This window comes from Takifugu flavidus, chromosome 13 (genome assembly GCF_003711565.1).
Source record: "Takifugu flavidus isolate HTHZ2018 chromosome 13, ASM371156v2, whole genome shotgun sequence".
NCBI lineage: Eukaryota > Metazoa > Chordata > Actinopteri > Tetraodontiformes > Tetraodontidae > Takifugu > Takifugu flavidus.
Window position 1 is genome coordinate 2,317,333 of NC_079532.1, and position 25,315 is coordinate 2,342,647.

Consider the following 25,315-nt stretch of genomic DNA (forward strand, 5'->3'; position numbering starts at 1 on the left):
CAAATGTTAAAACTTATTTTATTTTTTCGTTTTTCACCATCTCATGGTTAAGCCTTTTATCCCCCTGGTGGCAGAGCGAGGCACTGCCTCACTTGCCTTCCCTGACAGCACGTCACTGCCTGTTAGAACGACAACATTCATTTTGGTTTCAATTTCTTTTTACAGGTCTCAGTATCAGTTAGTAGGATTTATGTCCCTCTGGCCTTTTAAATGTGTATTTTGCACTCATAATGTTGTCATTAATCTCTCAGCAGAAAGCTCGATTAACTGAACAGAGAAAAGAGATCATTTGTATACTAAAAACCACCGTTTTTTTTTCTCAAAAAATCAAATTCTTCCTCGGTGGAAAATATAGAGTACAGCATTGTTAAAATGAAGCTATTAGCATCATCTTAACCTTTGAATCACACACTCACAAATCCATTAAACACGTGTAATGGCCTTTTTCTTTAGTCTAAAAAATACAGGTCCTAAAACTGGAGCCTGCCTGACGTGTCTCACTTCCACGATGATGGATTGCAGACGAAGTTTGGGTGTTTCTACCATTAGTGTGTACATTAGTACATTAGTATGTATGTGTCATACAAGCATGCAGAGACAGTGTGGAGAAGATATGGATCATTAGGTGTAATGTTTAGATGCAAAAACTGCACAAATACCAGAACAATTTAACAGCTAAAACACATAGACATTTAGAGACATACAGAGAAGAGAAGAGCAACTATTCTTGATCATTATGGTGCAAAGGAGGAAGCGGCAGAGAGCATCAAAGTGCATGTGTCTATAAGAGGTCCTGCTTACTCATAGAATCGAATCCCGCTGTTCACAACTTCAGCGCAGCTGGAGACCTTCAATCCAAAATGCTCGGGCTCTCCAAAACCTCTGGCTGCTTTCACTTCAACTGCATCCCAGGCAAACAGCGCCGCTGCTCCGAGATCACTGATGCCCGCGAAACACACCGAATTTTCAAAGCAGTTGCATCAGTCCAACCTTTTGAAGCAAATCAAAGACAAGTTTATATTTATATATGCATTTGAATTCATTCAATAAAAAACAGAACAGCAATTTAAATCTACCGTAAAAGCTGAGCCTTGTTCAATTCTGTCTGGCAGCTGTTAGCATCCCAATGAAAAACACTGTAAAGATGTGTTTTTCATTATGGATTAATAAGTCTTGACACAGGTTTTTCTTTGGATTTAATTTTACATTGACATGAAGCAGATATTTGGCATGAATACATTTATGTTGTTAGCTGACACATCCAATTAAATACTGGTCGTCAGCTGATGGATGTTTTCAGTGTGTCAAACCACTTTAGCTTGTATTCAAAAATAAGATAAAACCCAGTGGAGGTGTATAATTAAACATTTATGCCACTAAATTAGGTTTTTAACACTTCAGAATTGTATTTCTGGATTTACAGATAAGTTCTTTTACTCTTGGACTATGTGAACAACATTGCTGGTGAAGTCAATAAATAGCTTGTTTTCAAAATCCAAACCCCGGCACTGAATTGTGGATGGATAATCTGAGTCCGGCTGTAGAAGAACAAGCAGAAATGACCCCAAAGTGCACAGACAGACACAACTACAATACTTGGCCTGAAGCTCAAAACAAGCTTCAAAATAACTACAAAATACACCAAAACTCCCCTTCACAGGAAACCAAAGCACAGGAACATGGCTGAATGCATCAGCAATTAAAAATTTACTTTAACCAGACACTTCAAAGAGAGTCGTTAAGATGCCGAAGTATGCAAACATGCCATGAGTGCAAGGCGTTTTTCGCTCCGAGAGCTTCCCAATAAACAGTTCTCTGTTTGTGTTTGGCTACAAAAATCCTTCATTTAATGACAGAGAATTGGAGGGAGGGGAGCAAAACACATCACTTAAGTCGCTCAGCTGCTTCTTTCAGTCCCTCAAGGAGGATGTTTTGGCCCTTTCTGCTGTTCCAAGGTTTATGCAGCTGATCCTAAATCTGGGATAAGCACACATCCCAAACTTTTACTCTCAAAGTTTTGTTATAAAGCAGACGTGAGACTATTGGATGTAAGGTTGGATTTCTTGTTCAGTAGTTACCAAAACAATCGTTCCATCATTTGCTATAAAACAATCACATAGGCTGGAACGTCTGGAAAACATGACACTAATTTCTCAGAAAATGAGCATCATTAGCGCAACAGATATTAGCTGGACTTACTGTAATGCTACAGCTGTGTTTTATAATGCAGTTTGCATTCTCTGGTCCCCATTAATTCCATTCCTCAGGACGGACTTCAACTTGTGACCCCTCTATTAGCTCTCCCGCGCCCGGCACGGTGATTAGAGGGACATTAGGAAATTAAAGCCAAATTGCATTACCAGAGAAACAGACGGAGGTGCTGCTAAGGACCCAACATGCAGGAACCTGCTGATGCTCAGGCTTTGCAGCCTTTTCATCAGTCAGTAGATGTTGCTAAATGTCACCCCCAGGCTGCACTTGCTCAGGTGCTGCATTCTGATAAAGGACAGGACCTATTAGGAGGACCGGGGAGTCTCGCTTCGGAGAGACTTTGATGATTTTTCAATTATAAGCAGGGACTTCATTAACCAATATTCTTGGATGGTGGGGGATGCACCAGTAAATATCCAGCACAGCCCCTATCTTATACAGTCTATGAAGGATGGCAGACTTGTCCTTTAAGTTTTAGTTACAGAAGGGGGATTATGTAATGCAGGCGACTGTAGTTGATGGATCGTCAGTCTGCGTGCCAAACAGAATACTGTCACACACTGCAGCGACGTCAGCGAGCGCGGCTGTCCCCCTCACGTCCTCCTTTATTGGACAACAGTGGGTGCTGTGCTGAGCCACCTTCCATTGTTGGCAAGAAGTCTACAACAGGAGTGCGGCGCGCTGACTGCTGGCCTCCCACGGTTACTCACAGCGGCAGACGAGCCGCCTACACTGGCAACCTGAGAGGAAGCCGCTGATGCTGAGCCCACACTGAGGAGGGCCGGGGAGGATGGGGGCGTGAGGAGGGGGGGTCAGGTGCTGTTTTTTAAAATCTTTTTAAAAAAAAAAACAGGAACATAATAGTCTGACAAAAAACTGACAAAAAGGGGGATAACAACATTTTAGACAAATTGTACTAAAGAAAAAAGGAAAAACTAAGACCAGAATTTAACAAACTGTAATTGGACTTTTGATTTCATTTTAAAAAAAATCCTTTTTAATGTCATTACCTCTGAGCAAACTGCCTGACTAAAAATAAAGGTGTCTATTCTAACAGGTAACCTCTGCACTGATGCACCTGTGCATCACATCGGTGTCAGGGACAGCACTGTGGGTCGGTGGGGATATTTCGGGAGCCTGACATGTTTGACACAGACCCACGGACAGGGAGCATCCTGAAAACCCAACGCTCTCTGTTTACCTTCCATGTTCTGTAGCAGGAAGATAGGAAGCATATTCGGTATATTGGACATTTAACTTGTTATTCCATTCAATTTCATCTCATTAATTTCACCGCTGTTTTAATAATAAGTGAGAAAACTCCTCTTGAAGAATGCTCGCTCATGCCCGTTGCTGTCAACCGTCCCATACGTTCTTCTTTTCCACCACGACCCCCCCCCCCGGAGATGAGTGTTTGGGGTTTGCGCACTGGCGCCTTCTGGGTTGTGTTGATCTGGATTCTGGAACCTTCGGATTGATTTATTCTGCGCAGTAGTGACATTTCCCATGGATAAAGTAATTTTAGGTGCAGAGATGTTGTGGTATCTATCATAAACAATAACACCATGGTTTCCCCTGTTAATAATATACCAATATAAACAGGCGCCAGAGCTCACCCGTGTACTCTGGAGAACATTACACATGGTTCTTTGGGTCTTCTTTCCACATCTGAATAAAAATACTAAAACTGTCTGATGCTTGGCCTTAAACTGAAAGATCCCTCCAACTGTACCGTCACCTATTAAAGAAATAAAGCACGTATGATGTTAGCTTACATAATTCATTTCCAGTTATCTTCCCTGATTGTCCATTCACCTTGTAAGAAATATTAATATTAAATAGTGCCCCACATGAAATAGAGCTCATTGCTCATCCAGGGATGACAGAGGCATTGTAATGAAAGGTGGCCTTTGATCGACCGAGGGAACCGGTATCATATGTGCCATACTCAACAGGAAGATGTCTTTTATAAACGATTTAATAACACGGGCATACCCATGGTGAGATTGAATTAATTCCGTCTAAATATTTCCATTGATGAGTTGTCTCATTGCCTGTTTTACTGCTTATTCTCCTCAAGGCTGAGGGAAGAGAATTGGTGATAGACGCAGTTAGTAGTGAAATATATCTACAGCCCTTGATGTAACACACCAGCAGTGATTGAAATTCAACAGATGCAGGTTGGAGAATTGTCTCAGCTTTAGCTGCATTTTAATCCTACATGTGTCTAATGAGCAGTCACAATCTTGAGTGAATTCTGATAATGCTTTGATAAGGACAGTGGGACAGGAGTCTACGACCACTCTGCTTTGTTTAATTTGAAGCGGGTTGTTTTCTCTGCTAAATTATCCTTAAACAGGTAGCGTCTCAGACAGGGGCTGAGGTAATAACACTAATAATGTGCTCGTCTGATACATCTCCTGTTCTTATTGCGCTCTCAAAGCACTGAATCTAATGAGCACATGTGCAACTGCCAAGAGTGTGGGAGGCTTTATTTTTCTGCCCCGGGTTTTATTTTATTGATAAAGTTAAACAGCTGCAACACATTAAACCGACATATACTTTGGTGTTTCTCTCTTTGATTTCCAACTTTTATTGATGTAAAGAATGACCCAGATCCTTTTTCTGACCACCCCAACTAACCCCTTAAACCTAAATCTAACCTCCACATAAGACCCTCAAATGTGAAGACCAACCAATGTCCTCACTTCTCAAAATGTCCTCCAAAATGTACTCAGTATGTAGCACACACACACACACACACACACACACACACACACACACACACACACACACAGAACTAGGAAACTGGAGCAACAGGAGAAAACCTGCACAGGTACGAGGAGAATACGAGGACCCCCTCACACAAAGATCTGCACTGCAAATGAAATCACAACCTTCCTGCTATGAGGTGCCACATTGCAAGAAACATTCTGACCTAACACTGCAGATATTTCATGCATCTGTGCTACAACTCCACCATGTGAGCTGAGGAAAGTTGTGCTGATGGTTGCTCTCAAGCAGAAAAGACCCAAGTGTAAATGGGTTGGTTTTGAAGAATGTTTTTTAAAGAAAAGGGGATCTGAAAAATATCCCACAATCACACTCCATGCAGGAGTCAGTCATTGATATCTATAGAAGCATGTACAGTAACAGCAGTGCAGTGTGGGACCAAAGGCTGAGTCTGTCCCTTATATAGACAAACTCCACATCAACCCTAATGAACCCATTAAAGTAAAAGCAGCCGAAGGTGGATGAATAGCAGGACATGTAGCAAAGAAAGTTTACTGCCCGTCTGCAGCATTTTCTCTCTCACAGCTTTGCTGCTCATTTTTCCCTTATACGTTTTAGCGACATATTTCTGGATGATGGCTCCATTTGGACTTGTTAGTGTGAAACTCACCTTCTGCATTTGTGTGGGGTTGAACCAACAGAAGAAATCTGCACTTTGAACCAGAATAGATGGCAAGACTCCTCTTCACCAGTTGGCGGGGTTGAATGGCACCGGAAACGTTCTGTCTACCACTAAACTTGATTAACGGCTTGAGATGAGAACCAAAGCTAGACACGAATATTTTACCACATTTAACCCAAATTCAAGTCATTATTGTAACTCTCGTTTTCCAGATTCAGAATGATTCTGAGCCTCTTTTGGCTCAGATTCATCCTGAATGTCAATTCAGATTAGAACATTAGAACAAGCAAACATGGTTAGAATGAAATTGTTCTGCTTGGACACACAAATCCAGCCCAGTCTGAGGAGCCAGAGCTTCAGATACGAACGAGCGTCTAACCTCATATTCATAGACCAAAGTGGGCGTCCGTGATCTGGAGCGGACCTCCGTGATTTCAGCCTGATAGAAAGATCTGGTTGCGGATGGTTCCATGAGCAATGCTGTAAGACACAACGGGGAATATTATTCATTTATTCAAATGTACTTATGTTCTATATTTGCTTTAACATTGTGTGCCGGGGAGTGGTGTCTCATTTTCATAAAACCAAGGGAGAGGAAGTAGAAACACCCGAGTGGAAAGATTGTATTTGCATTAAAAAGGGAAGCAAAGGGAGGGTTTACATCGGGAATATAGTTACATTTAGGCCCTTGAGTGTATTTTGAATCTTATTTCTGCTGCTTTGTGCCTGTATTTGAAAAAGTAAAATGTATATGCATCTTTTCCACGAATCTCTATGGAAACCAGTAAGTGATCAACAGGTTAAGAGAGGCCAAAACACTTTTTTTAAAGGATACTTTCTTTCCTGCTCTAACAGAACTAACAGATCATCTGTGAGGCAATGCGCACCACCGAGCACAATGAAGCCACTCCACATTGGCAACGTATGCAGAAAACACACAAACCAACTTACACCTCGAGTGTGGCGTGCACCTCTCACCTGCTGGGCCTTTGGCTCAGAATGCCACCTTTTTGTCAAACTCTGTACTTTTGATGTTCCTGATCTCAGGCGACATGGGAATATAAGATAGCAATGTTTTGAAAGCCATTTTAATCTGTCTTTTGAAGATGCCGAGACTTGCTTTTGTTTTCGGATCTGTTTTTGGCAGCACTACTTTTTAGAATCCCTTTTAGAGGACAGACAGGCGGGCGCTGCCGACGACTGACCCAGCATGTGGATTTCAAGTTCTTACAGATAATTCTCTCAACTGTCGTGATGAGCTAGCTGAGCGGGCTGGCCAGCGGTTACTCGGACGGTGCCCAGAAATTTGATTGCGTTAACGCGATTTGAGTGAGGGACGGTGGGGCTGCGGAGACCCGTGGTAATCGCCACACATGGATAAGTGATGGTTTCAAAGTAAATTGAAACTGAAATGTGCCCTTGTCTCCTCAACGTGTCCCCTGTGATCTGAAGGCATTTTATGGGGCTTCCGAGCACAACTCAGATTATGTTTGTTGCCCTCTTTTCTTCTTTGTGTGTGTGTATGTGTTCACTCAGGTCGATCTGGGTCACCATTGTTAGTATTTATCCATTTGCATTATTTTGCTTGCAATTCGAATTTTTCTGTTTCTTCGCAGGTCTCCGTGGCCTCGTAAGTCTCTCTATCTGTCCCTGAGAACGATCTAATGGCCAATTTCATGCATGAATGAAGAAGACAGAAGTAGCATATTATTAGTAGAAGGGAGAACAGTTTGTTGTCACACCTCAGGGAATTGTGAAAATAAGTGTAGAGGGATTATCAGTGGCAGTGACAAACCTGAGGGGGGAGATTCAGCAATACAGCTGACGGATGCCAAAAATTTGTCCGGTTGATGGGTGTGGATCATCTTTTCTGAGGTTCGCTTGGGCACCATCACGGTCGGTCCGAGGGAGATGGGGAGACAACCATGCTAAAACAACATAGTTTACTGCTATTGCAGCCAGGAAGTATTTACACACTGTAGAAATCACATTCACGCATGCTCGGATTTGCATGGCGGAGTAACTTCACACAACACGGTAAAAGCTTTTTTTTAACCTATCAAATCTTCCTTTAGCACATCAGACCATCAGGCAGAACACCTTACACCAATGATATCTGTTAGTGGCAGCCACATGGATTTTGTCATCGTTGCCAACGTTATATCTAAAGCGCTTTAAAAACAACCACAGCTCAACCAAAGTGCTGTACATAAATAGAAACTGAACATAAGACAAAACTAAAAAAATAACTGAAATATCAATATTTAAACAAAAAATAAAATAAAATGCTGAGTCTCATGTTGGGTTAAAAGTCAAGGAATAGAAGTGGGTTTTAAAGTGAGTTCAAAAACAAAGAGTGAAGGGGCTTGACTGATGTGTAGTGGGAGGTTGTTCTATAGTTTGTAATTGGAAGAAGCTCTATCCTCTCTGAGCTTTTGTTTGCCCCCCCCCCCCCCCCAGTTCCTCTAGGAGCATCTGATCAGCTGACCTGAGGTACCAGGCAGGAGCATAGAGTGGTAGGGTGGGGCGAGACGATTTAATGTTTAAAAACAATCAAAAGGAGATTCAAATTAACTCTAAAATGCACAGGGAGCCAGCAGAGTGACTCCAAAATGGGAGTGATGCGCTCCCTCTTATGTACTCCAGTTAAGAGGCAAGCAGCAGCGTTTTGTACTAACTGGAGATGTGTGAGGGAGGACTGGCTGACTCCAAAGTAGAGTGCATTACAGTAATCAAGCCAAGATGTGATGAAGGCCTGGATTACTGTCTGAAAGTGCTTTTGTGCAGGAAAGGGCTTCACCTGTGCCAGCTGCCTAAGGTGAAAGAAGCTGGACTTAACTATGAAACCAATTTGCTGATCCTATTTGAAATCACTGTCCATCTTAAAACCCAACTTTGAGACTATTGGCATCAAATAATGTGCCAAAGGGCCAAAGTCAATGTGGGGTAGATGTGTGTGTGTGTGAGCTTGCTTTCCACAAGAGCCACTGGGACCAAATACCATCTCTCCTGTTTTCTTTTCATTAAATTTTTAAAGGTTCAGGCACATCCAGGCTTTAATGTCTTCAAGACATAACAGAAGTGGTTTAAGAGAGCACATCTAACATATTTCTTCTTCAGCAGCTCATAAATCTGACTGTTGTCAATGTAAAAGTGAAAAGAGATGATACACTTTCTCTGAATGGAACCTAAGGGCCGCAGATAAAAGAGAAAAGCACGGAGCCTAAAATTGAGCCCTGTAGAACCCCATGTGACAGCAGTGCAGAGCGGTTCAGAGCAGGATAGGATCTGAAACAATCCACAAATGCTGCCTAGTTGATGCAACCAAGCCACTAAGATATTTTGTGCTGCAATTAGGTTAGGTTAGGTTAGCTTAGGTTAGCTTAGGTTAGGTTAAGTTACTTTCCAGAGTCATTCACCAGGAGGATATTATGAAAGCTCGAAATAAAGTTGATTGTGTGCTATGCAACATTTTAAGAGCAGATTGGAAAACCTGGACATCATGATCCTCCAGCAATGACTCAGCATGTACAACTTTTCCAACTATTAGATCCTGTCTATCCTGTAAAATTGAATCTTAACTCATTTCAACATATTGTTGGCACAAACAGAACTGTGAAATGGTAATAAGGCTTTACCTTCACATCGCAACTTAGTGGCGTTCGATGATTGGCTTCGGCTTGATTTTATTTGCATTTTTATGTTATGAGTAATACTTCCTCATTTCGTTTTTCTGCAGAGCTTCACACCTTTTCCATTGTTAAGTGTTAAACTGAAATGCATTTTGTGAAACGGTAATTGTTCCCCCCTCAAAAATGAAATGAAATGAAAGTCATTGCAAAGTGAAAACCCAAGAAGCAGCTCAACTCTTACTGTAGCACTCGAGCGTTGAACATTATTTGTATTGTGGAGGCAGAAAAGTGGGAGAAGCAATCAAACAAAACAATCGGTGGAAATGGGAAAAAGCCATAAGACAGTGGCAAGGTTTCTTACACAAAACACGGCGATCACATAGGGAATGACAGTCTCATTTGTGTTGGGGCCTCATGGAGCTACGGACTGGGGTGACATTTCACTGTTTACATCAAAGCAGGAAAGCAGCCTGCCAGCCTCAGTGACTGCTACACCCATTAGCCTCTTTACATATGTCAACAGTCTCAGGAAGAAGACTCAGAACAAAGCAAAACACCGTGGAGGGTGCTTATAAAGGGATTTTTCTTCAAAGAAGCCAAATGGAGGGGAAGGAGGTGGGGTGGGGGTGGGGGGTGCATGGGGGGGCTTTAACAAGTTAGAGCATTTAATAAAAGCTTTTCAATTTTCCACATAGAAAATGTTCTGCACCTCCTCCCTTCCCCAGCCTGTTTGATGTTTATCTGACAGTGACAAAGCTGCCTTTTGGGCCACGTTGTTGCGTGACACATGCAGGCTTTGATCTGATCACAATTGAGGAACAAATACATCATGAGTGCAGCCCGGGTCTCTGGAGGGCTTATCAAAAAATACTGTATCCGCATGTGCTTCAAAATAATTGCAAATTTAGGGACCGTGTTCACACCACAATTTAAGCCTTGAATTACAAAAGGTGCACTGTACTAATAATCATCCCTATGTGTGTGTGAAGTGTTTGCACAAAATCTCCATTTTGCAGTGTAGCAGAAAAACAATTGGAAGGGTGTTTATGGGTATCTGTGTACAGTCGACCTGCTAAATTTCCATCATCTGGAATTCCCTCTTTTGCTTTGTCATCTCAAATCTATATGTTCATGCTTATGAGTACACAGAAATGGTAATTTTGGGGATATAATGTAGCCTGCGGTAGGTTAAGAGGATATAGACAACAAAAAATGACATAAATAAAGCTGGTCATTCCATATACCAGTGCTAGCTTGTCCAAATGGCCTGTCTGTCCATTTCTGTCTTTCTGCTGAGGGCCCTGATGATTTGGTTAAAAAGCAATGCAATCAGCCACCCACTGCAGGACCAGAGACCAGCATGTAGAGAGAGAGAAAGAAACAGAACCGTAAAAACATTATGGCAGGAAGGAGGCTGATTTCACAGGCACACAAATGATCACGGTTAAGCTTCAAGGCAGATTGATTCTTTCAACCAGTGTGGGATCTGGGGGTGGGGGGTTGGGGATCTCTGATCAAAATCCCAATCCACAACTGAAATGGCAACTTTTTCCCCCTGAGTTGTGGAAAGCAGGACCTGGCCCTGATTGTGTTCACTCTGTGGGGAAAACTGGGGCACAGCTATAATCAAGCTCTGCAAGGAACATTTTAGAGGGTCTTGAACCCATATCCTCAGCGGAGGAGGGAGTAGAGTCTATTGACAGGGGAGGACACCTGTCAATATTCCTGACAGAGAATGTCAGGAGGCTCCACAGGCAGCGTGTCTGGATTTGTCCGGCTGAATCTCTGGACATTGTTAGGCTGTATTGATTGATATATGCATGTTGCACGGATGCAAGGGCAGCACGGTTGGAGGGATTGGAAGGCTGAGTCGGACTATTGGACTTTTATCTATGAGTCTTGTGTGTCAAGAAGGTTCGGTCATTTCATAGATAGACTTGGAGAAGCTGTACTGTGTGCAGTTTAAAGAAGAGGCTAAGTTAAATCACTATATGATGTCCAGAGGGGGACCTCTTGTCTGTGACCCTGTTCGTCACATTCACATGTGAGTCAGGTTTATTGTGGTGTCAGTAGTCATTTATTAAAGACTGAAGCAGGACTGAAGGAGGAATGAATGATTTCTCTGATTAATGAGGAGGTAATTGGGAGATAAGCCTTGACCAGATTTGATAGGATGTGTTTCAGGTCCGAGGCCTTTCATCCCGGTTGGGGTGTCTCTCCATCATCTGAGCACCAGTGGGATGAAGAGTTGTAAGGTTAACAGCAATGAGGCCCTTATTAAAATAAGTGTGATGAACTGCAATGACGTCCAAGTGTAACAAGTGAAAGCACTCTAAACATGAACGTAAGATTCCAACGCCACCTGCAGAGTCCATCCACTCTTTATAGCCCTTTAGGACAATCTATATTACATATTTCATCTTGTTTCTATTTATACATGCACACTAGGCTTATTCCATGCTTCCTTATGTTGTTGTTATTATTATTATGACACATATACAGAGGAAGAATGATTTCTCCAGTGCATAACATTAATCATATTCAATCAATCGCGCCCACACACTAGTCAGTTTCCCCAAAACTGGCAGTGAGATTGTGATATGGCAAAAATCTGGTAATGGGGACATTACGTAGGGTCCAAGAAAAAGAAAAAATTGGCACAGCTAACTGCAAGATACCTCCACACTCTGTAGAAAATGGAGAACCACTCTCATTTGTCCAAAGAATAGTGTGAAATGCAGCCGCTGTCTGTCTCCGAGAAACTTGACAGGATTTCAGAGTGTGGAGAAAGGAAATAAGAAGTGTTGGTTCCTTCCTGGAGGAGTTAGTTTGCTTTTTGCCTGTGATTACTTTGCTAGCCACAATTCGATGTATTTTTATTCCCAATTTCTATGTATGTGGCCCTTTTTGTCTAAATTCATTGCAAAAAAAATAAAAATAAAAATCCCATTAACACTAGCTTTGAAGCCACTAGAACATACAAAGTTTTAAAGCGTGCTTTCAATACATTTGGTTAAATGAGCTCTCCTATGGTTGAGGGAGTGTTTTAACCGCATTTTAACCGATCTTTGCATGAAGGACGACCGTTCCTCACAATCATTTTCATTAAGGTTTCATCCCTCATACATGCAGCATACCTCAAACGGCTACAAGACCCCTCTAGAGCTGCAGGGCCCATGGGCGCCCATCAGCTGTCCGACAACCTCTGCGAAGACCTTGTCTTGCAGCAGCAAATGCAAGAGGACGGCGGGTCACTTCAAGGAGGAAGAGCATCACGTCAGAATATAGACTGGCATAAATTAATGTTGATTCTTTCACTTATCAAGCATTTAGACAGGCAGGCAGGCAGACATGTCGGACTACATGTTGGACTGACGTGCCCTTAAGTGTAAAGACATCAGGAAAGCTCAGTGGCTTCAGGTGGGGGAACAATTTCTGTTTAATTTGCGATCTGAAGCCTACTGGAGAGGGTCAAACCTGCCTCCGAGGGTCTCTTCTCATGCAGCATTAACAGATGAAGGCAGCCATATGTTCTTCCTGGCTGTCAGGACTTTAACAGAAAAGCCCTCAGAGGATGTTGTTAACAACAGGTGAAGGGAGACCCTGGCGGAAGGCCTTATTGGCACAAAATGATCAATTAGGCTGCATTATTAGCACATAGATACGCTGTTCAGTGGAGGATTGATTTTTTTTCTCTCTTTTGGTGAGACTGAGTTAAATTAAAAAAAGGCAAAAGAGTGAAATCCCAGTTTTACACAAGGCACATAAGCAGTGTTGGACACCACCTTCAGCAAAGTGCTCACACAGACAAAACAATTAGCATTCAAACTGGTAGAGTCAAAAACACAAATCAAGGAAAACTCACCAAAATACCTTCTAATTAAGAGGTAATAAGCAGATCATTAACTATCAGCACACGTTCCACCACAGTTTTGCTTGATTTGCTGTAGCCAAGAAGCATAAAATACAACAGATCTGCACTTTGCAGATTGTGGAAAAAGGACAGGTGGAAATCAACAGGTGGACGGCTGCGATGACAAAAATTTTTATGTATTGCATATGTTGCTGTATTTTACACCAGAAGACCATCTCCAGGACACCTCTGGGCCCTGACGTGACAGATGACAGTTCTATCCGACCAATCAGAGGTGAGACTTCATCTGAGGTTCTAGTCACACCAGGGTTGTTCCTTTCAGAATACTTCCTTTCGATTCATACTTTTAATTAATCTCGCACAACAGATTTTCCCCCTTATTCGTTGTGGGTCACAATTGATGTGGTTGCGTCATGTCTCCAAATAATTTTGTTTTGCTATCAGCAGCATCCAACATCTACTTCCTTTATGACAGGATATTACGATCTCCCCCCACCCCAGCTGCATCTCATTCAGGCCACTTTCTGAACATTATCAATCTTTGTCTGTATATCTATAGTCAGTCAACGCTGGATGTGCAGGGAGAGCTTCCGAGGCTACTGGCAGCAAATAAAAACAGTGCCATTATTCTCTGTACTGCTGGAAGCCAGGCCCGTCCAGAAAAGAAAGAAGTGACCAGAAACCAATTCGCTATAGATGTTTTCTGCTGAATGCCAAGGTAAATTAAATTTAACTGCATCCAAACAATGTTTTCTAAAACTATCTCAGCTGTGAGGGACTCGAGGCAGACGATCAATCGCATTGCAAACGATGTGCGCGACCCCTGCGAGTGTCCTGGGCAACGGCGAGCTCGGAGAACATCATGTATCGCCTGACTAATAGAGTGTAACATGTGATGCTTTTTCTGCTTTGGGAGAATTAGTGCATTGTTGGGAACAGAAAGAAGATGTGAGTGTCACAGATAAAGAATGATTTGCATGGTTAATATCACATTGATGAAATGCTAATGCAATGTCCCGCCTGGGATTTGGGGACATTTGGTGGTTACCTCCCAGCCAGGCCTGAGCTTGGCTCTCTGGATTTGTGAGCAGACGTCGGGATTGTAAGTGGGGTCTAGAGAGAGCTGGCACTAATTGGTATGGGGGCTAGCGCTGAGGTCAATGGTGGGTCAGGCCATCAGGGAGCCTAGTGCTGTGCTTCCCAGGGGGGTCCTTGCTGCAATTGCCCCCATCAGACATCATGAGAGTATTGATCCAATGGAGGGAAGGATTGTCTCTGATCACTAAGGTCTTAGACAACAGCTTTAAAAGAATCACCTTTAAAAATACATTGTTTTTATAAATAATGTGCTTTCTGATTAAATAATTTTCACTTGTCTGTATGACCTCCTCACTAGAAAACCATGCAATCACTCTCTCTTGCATGTAGACTGAATAAATAATTAAGTAATTAAATCGAGTATCACAAAAAAAACCCTCTAATTTAACTTGTTAAATGAAATTAAATGTATTTTTCATGAAATAAACTGGGGATGCCCAACGAACACCAGGTCGTTTACATGACATCTAAAAGGCTGTGAAACAAGATGCCCTTAAGAGTGGAACAAGTCAATGCTGGTAATTTGAGGCCAAATGATTAATTCACAACATAAATTACAGAGAAGAGACCTTCCCCACCCCCATAATCAGGTAGAAAAAAAATCCTGTAGCCTGCAGTCAGTCCCATTAGAACATGGGAGAGAAAAGGGCATTTGCAAGTGCCAGTTTAATGTTTTTAGTTCGCACAATTGTGTGTTGCAGGTGTATCTTCTGGGAAAATGTGTGTATTCAAGCTACGGTGGATTATTTGCATCTTCTGTTTCATGAATTAGAGATTATTAAATCACTCACAGGATGGATTCCACTGTTGCCGTGGAGCTATCCTGCCAAAACGTCTTTACTCCCACAAATACTTCTGTCACCAAAATGCCAACATTGCAGTTCTCTTTCTGCGAGTCCCACAAATTCATCCTGACAGTTACGCTCTTTAATCACTTGGGTTGAGCAATTAAAATTCCCACGAGTTTTTAAATCGCATAACTGGCATTCAGTTTGACAAAAATTTGGAAGTGAAAAGAGAAAATGTGATTAAAGGGGAAATGTTCTGAAAATGTATTTCATGGATCATTAATAGTTCTGAAGGTGCGGTCATGTGATCAGCGCCGGTGATAACAGCATTTACAGATCTAGCTCAGTGGACCGCTGTGAGCTGTCCAACATGAGACAATGTCCATCTTTAAATGTGCGTTCATACTGGACACTCTGGAAGTACACTGAACAAAATTACCGCAACACTTGTTTTTACTCTCTGTTTTTACGAGCTGAACTCAAAGACCCAAGACGTTTAATGTGTACAGAAGAGGCCCTTTCTTTCAGACGTTTAACTGCCTAAATCTGGTTTAGCGGGCACTTCTCTTTTGCCAAGAGCATCCATCCAACTCACAAGTTCAAGATGCTGATTAGACAGCATGATTATTGCACAGGTGTGCCTCAAGCTGCCCCCCACACAAGGCCACTTTAAAATGTGCAGTTCTATCACACAGCACAGTCGCAGATGCTGCAGTTTTGGAGGGAGCCTGTAATTGGCGTGCTGACTGAAGATGTCCGCCAGAGCATTTGCCGGTGAATTGACTGTGACCACGAGCTGTCTCTGTCTCCAAAGGCGTTTCAGAGAATTTGGCATTACATCTAGCTGGCCTCACAACTGCAGGCCACGTGTAACCACACCAGCCCTAGGACCCCACATCCAGCATCCTAACCTCCAAGATTGTCTCAGAAAAGCCACCAGACAGCTGCTGCAACAGTCGATTTGGATAACCATAGAATTTCTGCACAAAGCAACTTGAGTGGTCAAAAGCTCACAGTTGATAGTGTGTGCAAAGGTATTCTCTCCACGGATGAATATTGGTTTTTACTGCACAGGGCATATGGCGTAGTGTGGGTGAGCAGTTTGCTGATGTCAACGTTGTTGCCCGAGTGGGGTTATGGTATGGGCAGGCATATGTGATGGACAAGGAGCACAAGTGCATTTTATTTATGGCAGTTTGAATTCCCAGAGATACGGTAATGAGATCTGAGGCCAATGTCGTCCTGTTCATCCACGACCATCACCTGCACGACCCCATGTTCTCAGGATCTGTACAAAATTCCTGGAAACCAAAAACACACCAGTTTTTGCATGACTGGTATGCTTACTGAACCTGTCACTATAAGAGGCTGCCTGATGTTACACTCAGGTCTGTTCTCACTGCCTCGAACCAGGAAGAAAATGATGTGCTAAAAAGAAGAAACAAGCCATCAGAGAAAAATACTTTGAAATAGCGTGGTCTGAAAACTTTCAATAATAAAGGGTGAATGTCAACTTTTGACTGAGTGTTGAGTGACCTTATTTCTTATTACCTACTAGATGGGAAATGTAGTCCTGTGTATGCACCCACCAAAGTATCTTCATGCTACCTTGCTATTTTGTGTATTGTTGGTGATGTAGTGCCAGTGGCAGGGAGAACTGTCACACTCAATTTGCTACTAGAATAAGTATTTTGGTGCTCAATATATAGCAAATACAAGGACGCACACAGAGACAGACACACAGGGAGGCTTTATTTTCTCCAGTTAAAAGCTCCAGTGAGGTTAACGTCACAAACAAAGACAAACACGTTCAGGTCATTTTTCAGGTTTATTTCCATATACACATACATGTTAGAAATGGTGTGTGTACAGATCCTTCAGGGTTCAGAATCCGGTGACTCATCTATGACTCACCCCAGCTAGCAGTTCACACTTCTTTCTCAATAGCTACATCCCATATTTACACCAGTCCTGTGGGGACACACAGACCGTGTAAGGATAGCTGAGGACAACTAGTTGATTGTATTTTGTTATGAGCAGAGGGAAACTTTTCTACCTTCAAAAACCTCTTGAAGACACAGGTCTGAGAGCACCTGCTCTTCTGAGAGCACCTACTTTTCTAAGAGTATCTATGTCCTCCCATCCCTTCTCTCCTATTTATATCCGTCTTCACTCCCACTCCATTGCTCTGTACTGTTACTTGGTAGTTGCCCTGTACCAGGTAGTTCAGGACAGCAAGGCAGTATTTTATTCAAATAGGCCTCAATTGCATGGTGACTTGATGGTGTCTCTCACTCTCTGATTACGTGTCCCTCAAATCAACGGGTTATTGCCTCAGTCCGACTGTAACTGCACAGCTGAAGTGCATTTACACACACATTAGTCTGACTGATATAGGTGCTTTCTGTATCTGACTGCTTTGACTCTGAATTTCGCAGATAATGCGATGGGAAATCAATACGCTCTGGCATGTAGAGGCCTTATTTGGAGATAAACGTAACAACATAGGTGGCATGTGCAACATGACCCCAGAACAAAACCATTCAAGACAGCTTGCATCGGCGCGCCATGATGTTCTATTCTGCCTCTTGAAATCATCATGATAACGAGGCAGAATGTGAATCTTATCGGCACAATCAGTAAAGCACACATTACGTATGAAATTAACAAATCTGTATGCCATCCTTCTGCTGCCCGACTCTTGTTGTTCCTGCTGCAGTTCCCTTTGGAAAGTGTCTGCTAAATGGCTACAATGTTAAATGATCAGTGTTTCATTGTTGGGTACACAATATCAATAGCAGTGTACATAATAGCTGGTTAAAGATATATATATATATATATATATATATATATATATATATATATATATATATATATATATATATATATATATATAATGTGCACATTAGTGAACTGGACAGCGTGCAGAAAAACTTTAAACCTTCAAAAATAAGAAAGCTGCTTGTCTTCTTTGTCATTCAATTCTTAAGCCTGTAACACCAAGCGTATCATGTGATGCATGTTAAACAACCAGTAAGTCATATTTACTGAAATCATCCTATTTTTTATTTATTGGTGCTGTGCAGAACAGAGGATGCTGGTTATTGATATTTAAAGCCTTTTGTGCATTTTACCTGCCGTTAGCTTAAGAACACCCCCCCGCACACACACACCACACACACCCACACTCACACACACTCTCTGCTGCCAGTTCTTTGCGTCTGAAAATGTAAGGAAGGTTTTAACAAGTGTTGAGGGGGAAAAAAAGCACAATAGTCTACTGAACTTTGTCACTGAAGAGAGTCTTTCTGAAATATGCAACACTGGAGTTCAGGAGAGGGGGAAAAAACGATGATATGAATAAATGAGAAATTTTCCACGCTAAATTAAACTTTTATCAGAAGTCTCAGACCACACGTTTTTGCTGCGCCACACGTTATGGTCATCACATCTCTGGGATTACTGCCATTATTTATTTACCTTTACAGGAAGCAGTCATCAATCCTTGGTTGCAAACATGCAGCGCCGTCAGCTCCCCTAAGACGCCATGTCTACTGAAAAATATATGTCTAATAAATACATACCTGTCTTCGGCTGCTTTTCCTGCACTCTGACAGCAAGAGAGTCCTCCAGGGAAAAGCCAAATCATTCCGAGATATACATGAGTCATTTAGTCATGTCTTTATGCTACCAGTCCACCCCCCCATGCCGTGACTCAAATGGCAACATATTCAACTGACAGACTCCAGATTAATCAGCTTTTGTACGTGTGGAAATGCAGACGTGCTGTCATCAATGGGAAGTTAATAAGCGAGACAGAGCCACAGTTGCTGTGCGTGCAGTTAAAAAGTCCTACATGCAACAACAAACCAGGGCGTGACAGTGATTTAGGGGTGAAAAATGAGGGTTTCCTCGTGTTTAATGGCATCACTTGAGACTATGTTGTCGTCTCTGTGAAGTGCACTGGTGAGTGTTATCAAACTCAACACAGCATTGCCTTGCCATTTTCCTTTTTATGTTCGTATTCTTTTGTTGAGAAAGATGTAGTCTTGTTGGACAATTGAATCCTCAAAGGGACATTAGATGTTAGAGGTTATGGAGATTAGATCAGAGGGCAGACTGGTTTAGACGTGTACTGAGGAGGTCAAATGAAGATATCTGTAGGATGCTGAGGTGGGAACTGCCAGCTAGGAAATTTATGGGTGTAGTGAGAGAGGACAGGAAGTTGCAGATGGTAGGGTTAGATGGAGATCTGCTGTGGTGACTCCTGAGGGAATGGGCAGAAGACAATCTTTTCAAAAGACAAAGAATTAACTTTTATTGTCTCAGTACTTAAAAAGTAAAATATTAATACATAATATTAAATATAACAAAATATGGAGGCCAAGTAAAGGGGCCGTCCCGACCAGCTACAACTTGGGTGAGTCGCAACTGTGGACCAACCTAACCTGGAGGCTTTTAATGGTTGAGGAAAGCCACACAGACATAGAGAGAGCATCTCTACACAGAGAGGCCTGTAGCTGAGCAAGAAACCCATCAGCGTCTTCCAAATTTGAATGTCATTGGAAACTTTAGGTGCTCTCACCTGAGCTTGTCTCATCACCTGGTAAAAGCAGAAGTAAAAGCAGACTTTAACATGTGAGCTTCTCTCTGCTCCTCTCCCTCTTCATCAGCAGCTTGCACCACCACCACCCTCGCCTGGACTTTCTGTGGAGTTCAGGGATGAGATGCCCCCTGATTGAGCAAGCAAAAGTTTGGTCTTTCCTCTGGTGTTCTTTTTCATTTCTTCTGGTTTAAACCTATGGAACTGCAGAAACTGCAGAATTTCCGTTTCAAAAACTTGTTTTGAATCGACAGTACTTGCATCCATACGCGCGTATATCGAGGAGCCGGGAGCATGACCAAAATCGGCGCGATGACCTGCCACAGAGATGACTCGGAGCTACCGTACTTTCAAGTGAAAATGGACAGTTTGAACAGCGGAGAGTTGCGGATGTGAGCAGACTGCTGCATGAGGGAGGGACGGTCTTCAAACATGAGCTCTTCTCTGCATGTTTCTGTCTCTGGGGGAGGTGCACCGTGTGCTGTTTACCTTCTTTGAAAGAAGCTTTGCTCATATTTTTTCAGTCATACAGTGCTGCAGGAAATCATGAAAATATACAGGACTTCCTGCTGCTCCAAAGCGGAAGAATTTGCCTTTGGAGAATTGGCTCTTTATTTATTCCCTGACTCTCCTTCACTAAACTCAGATTACGAATATATGTTCTTTATTGGTGGACAAGAGTGCAGATTTTACTCAACCACATGTCTGCAGAGAGCACACTGTTTTGTTTTATCACATATATTTATTAAAGTCTTTCAAACGTAGATTCAACCCCTAAACTCGATTTGCTTCATTAAATATTGATTCCTTCCCAATTATATGCTATGAAAAAAGCATTTAGTTTAAAACACCAAAGTGTCAATTTCATACAATATTTAAGAGCAGAGGATATCTTGGAGATTTAAACATATTCAGCAGAGGCACTGAAAATCCACTTTTGTTCATGTGTTTCCATCTCTCAGCTTTATAATCGGTGAGTTTTTTAAATGGCTCTGGCCTGGCTATATAACCAAGGGTAAGAACCGGGGACCATAACCGTCCCCCATGTTCCCTGGTCAACCTCATCACCTGCCATCTGTGTAACTGTCCATCTTTCATCCCTGTGGGAGTCCATTCCATCATTGCAGATAATGGTTTTCAGGCTGTCTGTGTAACCAAAGGCTGGCAGTAACTTTCGTATATTTGTGGAGAATACACTCATACATACATGGAATTCTGTTTTTCTTCCATTTTTTGGCACCACAAATGCATACTTGCCAGTAAATACAAAGAATAAAAAATAGATGTCACTCACTTCACTTTTTCCCTAAAAGCAAAGGCAACATCCAATAATAGCTGTGTTTCTATTATAATATATTACAATAATACTGAAAAGGGTTGGGAATGTCACAAATCATCTTTGGGATTTCACCTAATTTTCAAGTGAAACCGAGATTAAACATTGTGGCCATGAGCTCATTTGCACGCTGCTGAGCGTCTCCGATGAATCCTACTTATTAGGTGGTCAAACATCCAGCTGTGGACGATCGAAACCCGTCAACACAAAATGCTCACCGTCTCGATCTATGGCAAACCTGGGCCAAAAAATCGATACAGCCATCACATAATGGAACAGGTCAGATCATGAAGAGAGCATTAACATAACATCTACTGAAAGCTTTTCTAACCTTTCCTTTTCTGCCTGCTGAACTCCCTCCTTTAATGATCTCTTAATGTGTTCGCCATGTTACATACAATGGAATCGAAGCATAGTTTGAATTTAAAACTGTTGTTTTCTTCCACAAATACACGTGAAACAGCTTCTCTCCAGCAGCAGACCATTTAGATTACATTGGTTTTGCAGCCCCTGACAACGTTCTAGTCCAATTAGAACATGTTGGTCATCTTGTTACAGGACCATTTGTGCGTCTGTGATGCAAGACCTACATCCTCTGAATTCAAGGACATCATATGCTGAAGGACAGCACTCACAATCACTTAAAGCCACATAAAACCCAATTAGAGTTTCCTGCATGTCTGTGATTAAATTTCTGCAAGGGACCAGAGCGGCCCCTCCGTCACTTCCCTATTTCGCTTAAAAAAGAGAAACAGTGGAATAACACAAGGAAATGTTTGGGGGAAAATATAACTGAGTAAATTCTTTGACCCAATCCCCTTTTTCCTTTCTGGCTTTTGGCTGTTTTTTTTTTTCTTTATGCACAGAAACAAACAGTTGGGCTTGTTTTATTGTTCGTCTGGCAGCTCCAGGCATTTTCTTGCTCTATAAGGTTTGTCATTCTGTCAAGTTGGAAGAGGAACAGCGGTACGGGAATCTGGTGATTCGATGCAAGCTGCATTATGTCGGACACGCACAGAAGGAGGGGGTGTAAAATTATACATATGCGGGAAGCGAGGACAAACCTGACAGCTGATGCTGCAAACAAGATGCAAAATCGTGGCTGAGAATTGCATTGCAGTGCTGAAAAAAGTCTCAGGAAAGAACTTAAATCCCTTCCAATAGGTCAAATGTTGCAGTGATGAATAACAGCAAAATAATAATGGTGTAAGCTGCAGCTGTGTCCTCTATACGAAAGGACACAGTGCCAGGGAGGCCTCGGCTCCCTCTTAGCAGTTTTGTGCCACAGAACAGGAAATGTGTGTCTTGAAAAGAATGATCCAAATGTGGAGGAATATACACTAAATTCAAGGCAAATCCTTGAGAGGAATCCTGTTACAATAATAAGACATTTACCAGCAGTGTTTAGCATCAGCAGGTTTCAGTGCAGACAGAAAACCAGAACGCTTGAGATAAACAAACAGTCCAGGGAGGTTCAAACGCTCAAATCTCTTCAGCCTCTGCGTTAAAGCCTGCGGGGGGAATCAATACTGCTTTTCTCTGACCAAATGCACCCAAATACACTTACACTCCGATCATTTTGGCAGAGCTATAAAGCTAGCCTTTGTCAGTTTGATGCAGGCCCACGTCCACCAAGCTGCGCCACCAGCTCTGGTTTTCTCTACCAAAAGGCACATTTTAGCTGCAGGTTGAAGGAGCAGACAAAAATGAGGTTGAATGCACTTCTTTATGTAACAGAGGAGGCTTTGAGATGAGTAGGGGCGGCTTCAGGGAGAGCTGGATGAGAAGAGGCAGTGGGATCTGGCACCAAGCTCTCACATCAGCCAGTATAGCGTTAAGTGCGCGCATGGCAGCAGGAAGTGTTACCTGGTGAGGTTCCACCTCAAGAGGTGCTCACACCTCTTTCCACATATAAATGCCTTTTGACGTCAGGAGAGTTGCGACGAATAAAAGTATATTTCTAGATGAACCCACCCATGCAAAGCACGCTGGTGAGGCACGTGAGGAACTCCAAGCTCACAGAGACGGCCTCCTAGAGCATTTCGTACAATGGCAACAGACTGGCAATATCTTAGATCCTCTGCCACAAATAAACGCCGTCAGCACAATGTGAACGTGCACTGGGGAAGGATTTTCGTCAGTCATGTTAGCGTGAGTGCATCATTATTTGGGGTTTACGATCACTTCATCTGGTGTTATTCACCGTGCCGTGGCAGTTTTATGTGACAATGTTGTCATTTTAACTTAATTTCCTGTGTGAAGTATAACCACCCAGTTCCCCCCTTCAATGTGCGACGTGCCGCTTTGCTCGGGTTTTCCTGAACCAGCTCAGCTCTGTTGTGTTGCTACATTCTTCGCTGCTTGCTCTGTTGGGGAAATAATTTGAAACCAGTGATTAGGTGGGAGATGAGGCAACTGGAAGGAAAACAGTCAATTTGAATGCCATTTACATTTTTGGTAAGCAACCAATGCCGATCTCTCGATGCTTCGCCGCGATTCACTTTTGCCGAGGTTAGCTGTGATCTGAAATCCTGTGGCTTCAAATCTGATGACGTTTATCTGATTCCCTTTCTCATTTGCATCAGCTTTTTCAATACTTTTGACTCATTTCTCAAAACTGTACAAAACCATGTGGAGAGTTACTACTGTTACTATAACAGCCTGGTTAACCCGATCTCATTTCCATGATTTCCTTGTCCTGCTTTTTATTTAATTGCCCTGTACATCACTGTAAAAAGTGTAACCTTGAGTTGTGAAATTTTACTTTCTCGTCTCATTTATCATTGTCCGTCGCTATGTGCTCAGCAAGAACCGTGCTGAACTGAATAAATCATTTTGTCCATGCATCCTTAGTCAAGTGTATAGGGTTGACACACGTAATCCAAAAATTGCTCATGCAATATTACACAGCGCTCATGTGGAGCGCTGGGAAAATTGATTAAAAAAAAAAAAGATTCCGCCACCTGGCTGAGAATTCTCCTTTTGTTGAGAAATGAACTGTTGTATTAAGATTTAATCCCTCCCCAATTCAGCCAGATAATAAACTTCCCCTTAATACAAGAGTGTTGTGAATCCAGTAATGACAGTTGTTCAGGGCCATTTTAGCTGTGGATGTTACCAGTGCTGACATATACAAAGACTCTTTGACACGGGTGTGGTGGGATCCACTCGCAACACGGCACTTCCGGACAGTTTTAAGGAATGGCTTTATTGAATACTTGAAGCACAGAAGTAATCACGGGCCTCCGTGGAATGCGGAAAACAGCCCACAGCCACAGGCAGGCAACGGTCCGAATAAACACACGGCAAAACTCTTAATCGGACAGAAGGTTGTCATATTTACCAGGGCAGAGGTGTAGAGGAAAAGTCCAAGGCAGGCAGGGTCAAAACCAGTAAGTCCAATCAAACAAAGTGCTGGAGAGTCAGGCATGGAGTGAAAACAGAACTGCAGGGCCGTGGCTTAAATACAGCCTAGGCAGAAGCAACAGTTGAAAATGGTGAAGCCATATCAGATGGGTGTGGAAAAGGGGCGTAGCAGAGTGAGTGGAATTCTCCACCTCAGCACAAGAGCAGACGAGGAGACAGTGACACTCTTATATTTTAACTGTTGGGATTGCAGTTATAGGACATCAAGTATTTCCCATCAATCAACAGTGTTATGCTGGCCTGGCATATGTTTTACAACAGTTTAGTCTGAAAATCAGCCAAAGAGAAATATTTCTTGGTTATCAGTGTTTACACCACAATAGGTTAATAAAAAACATAAAACAAATCATGCAGTCATTATGATGGTTATGATTGGACAGCTGGTTGGACATTATTCCTAAATTGCTGATAGAACAGGTGGATTTTTTCCCTCCTGGGTCAGATTTACGTCACATCCAGCTGTGAACTCTCTTCATCTAGTCTTCTTCTCATCCCGCCCTGGGTGTCAAAGATATGATTCATCCACCGTGTTCGGGGTCTGCCCTTGGGTTTTTTCCAAGTATCCATCTATAAGGCATCCTGACCAGCTGAGAAAGAGCAGCGGCTCCCATCTGATGATGTCTCAGAGCTCCTCACCCTGTTTTCAAGTCAGTGACATCTCACTTGTTTTTCCAAGTGGGACCCTCATAGGCAGAATAAAGAAGAAGAGGTTTTATACAGAGTAAGGTGAAGATAACAGAGCAAAAGAACTGTGATGATGCAAAATAGAGGCTAATGCATTCATATTCTGCAGCAAATGTCATTAGTTTTCTCAAAATAATCATAAATATTATTTTTGGTCAGAACCTTTTCACTCACCCTGGATTGTTAAAAAGAAAACATTAGTAAAATGTCACGTCACTTAAAGCTGAAGAAGTTAAATATTCATTTGA

At 42.4% G+C, this 25,315-nt stretch overlaps 1 long non-coding RNA gene across 1 annotated transcript; it reads right to left on the reverse strand.

Moving 5' to 3' along the window:
- Positions 1-25,315, reverse strand: LOC130536815 (uncharacterized). The gene is made up of 4 exons (XR_008953475.1): positions 24,301-25,315; positions 6,006-6,106; positions 802-990; positions 1-119 (listed from the first exon to the last, which is right to left on the reverse strand). It is a non-coding gene; the product is annotated as an uncharacterized LOC130536815 (long non-coding RNA).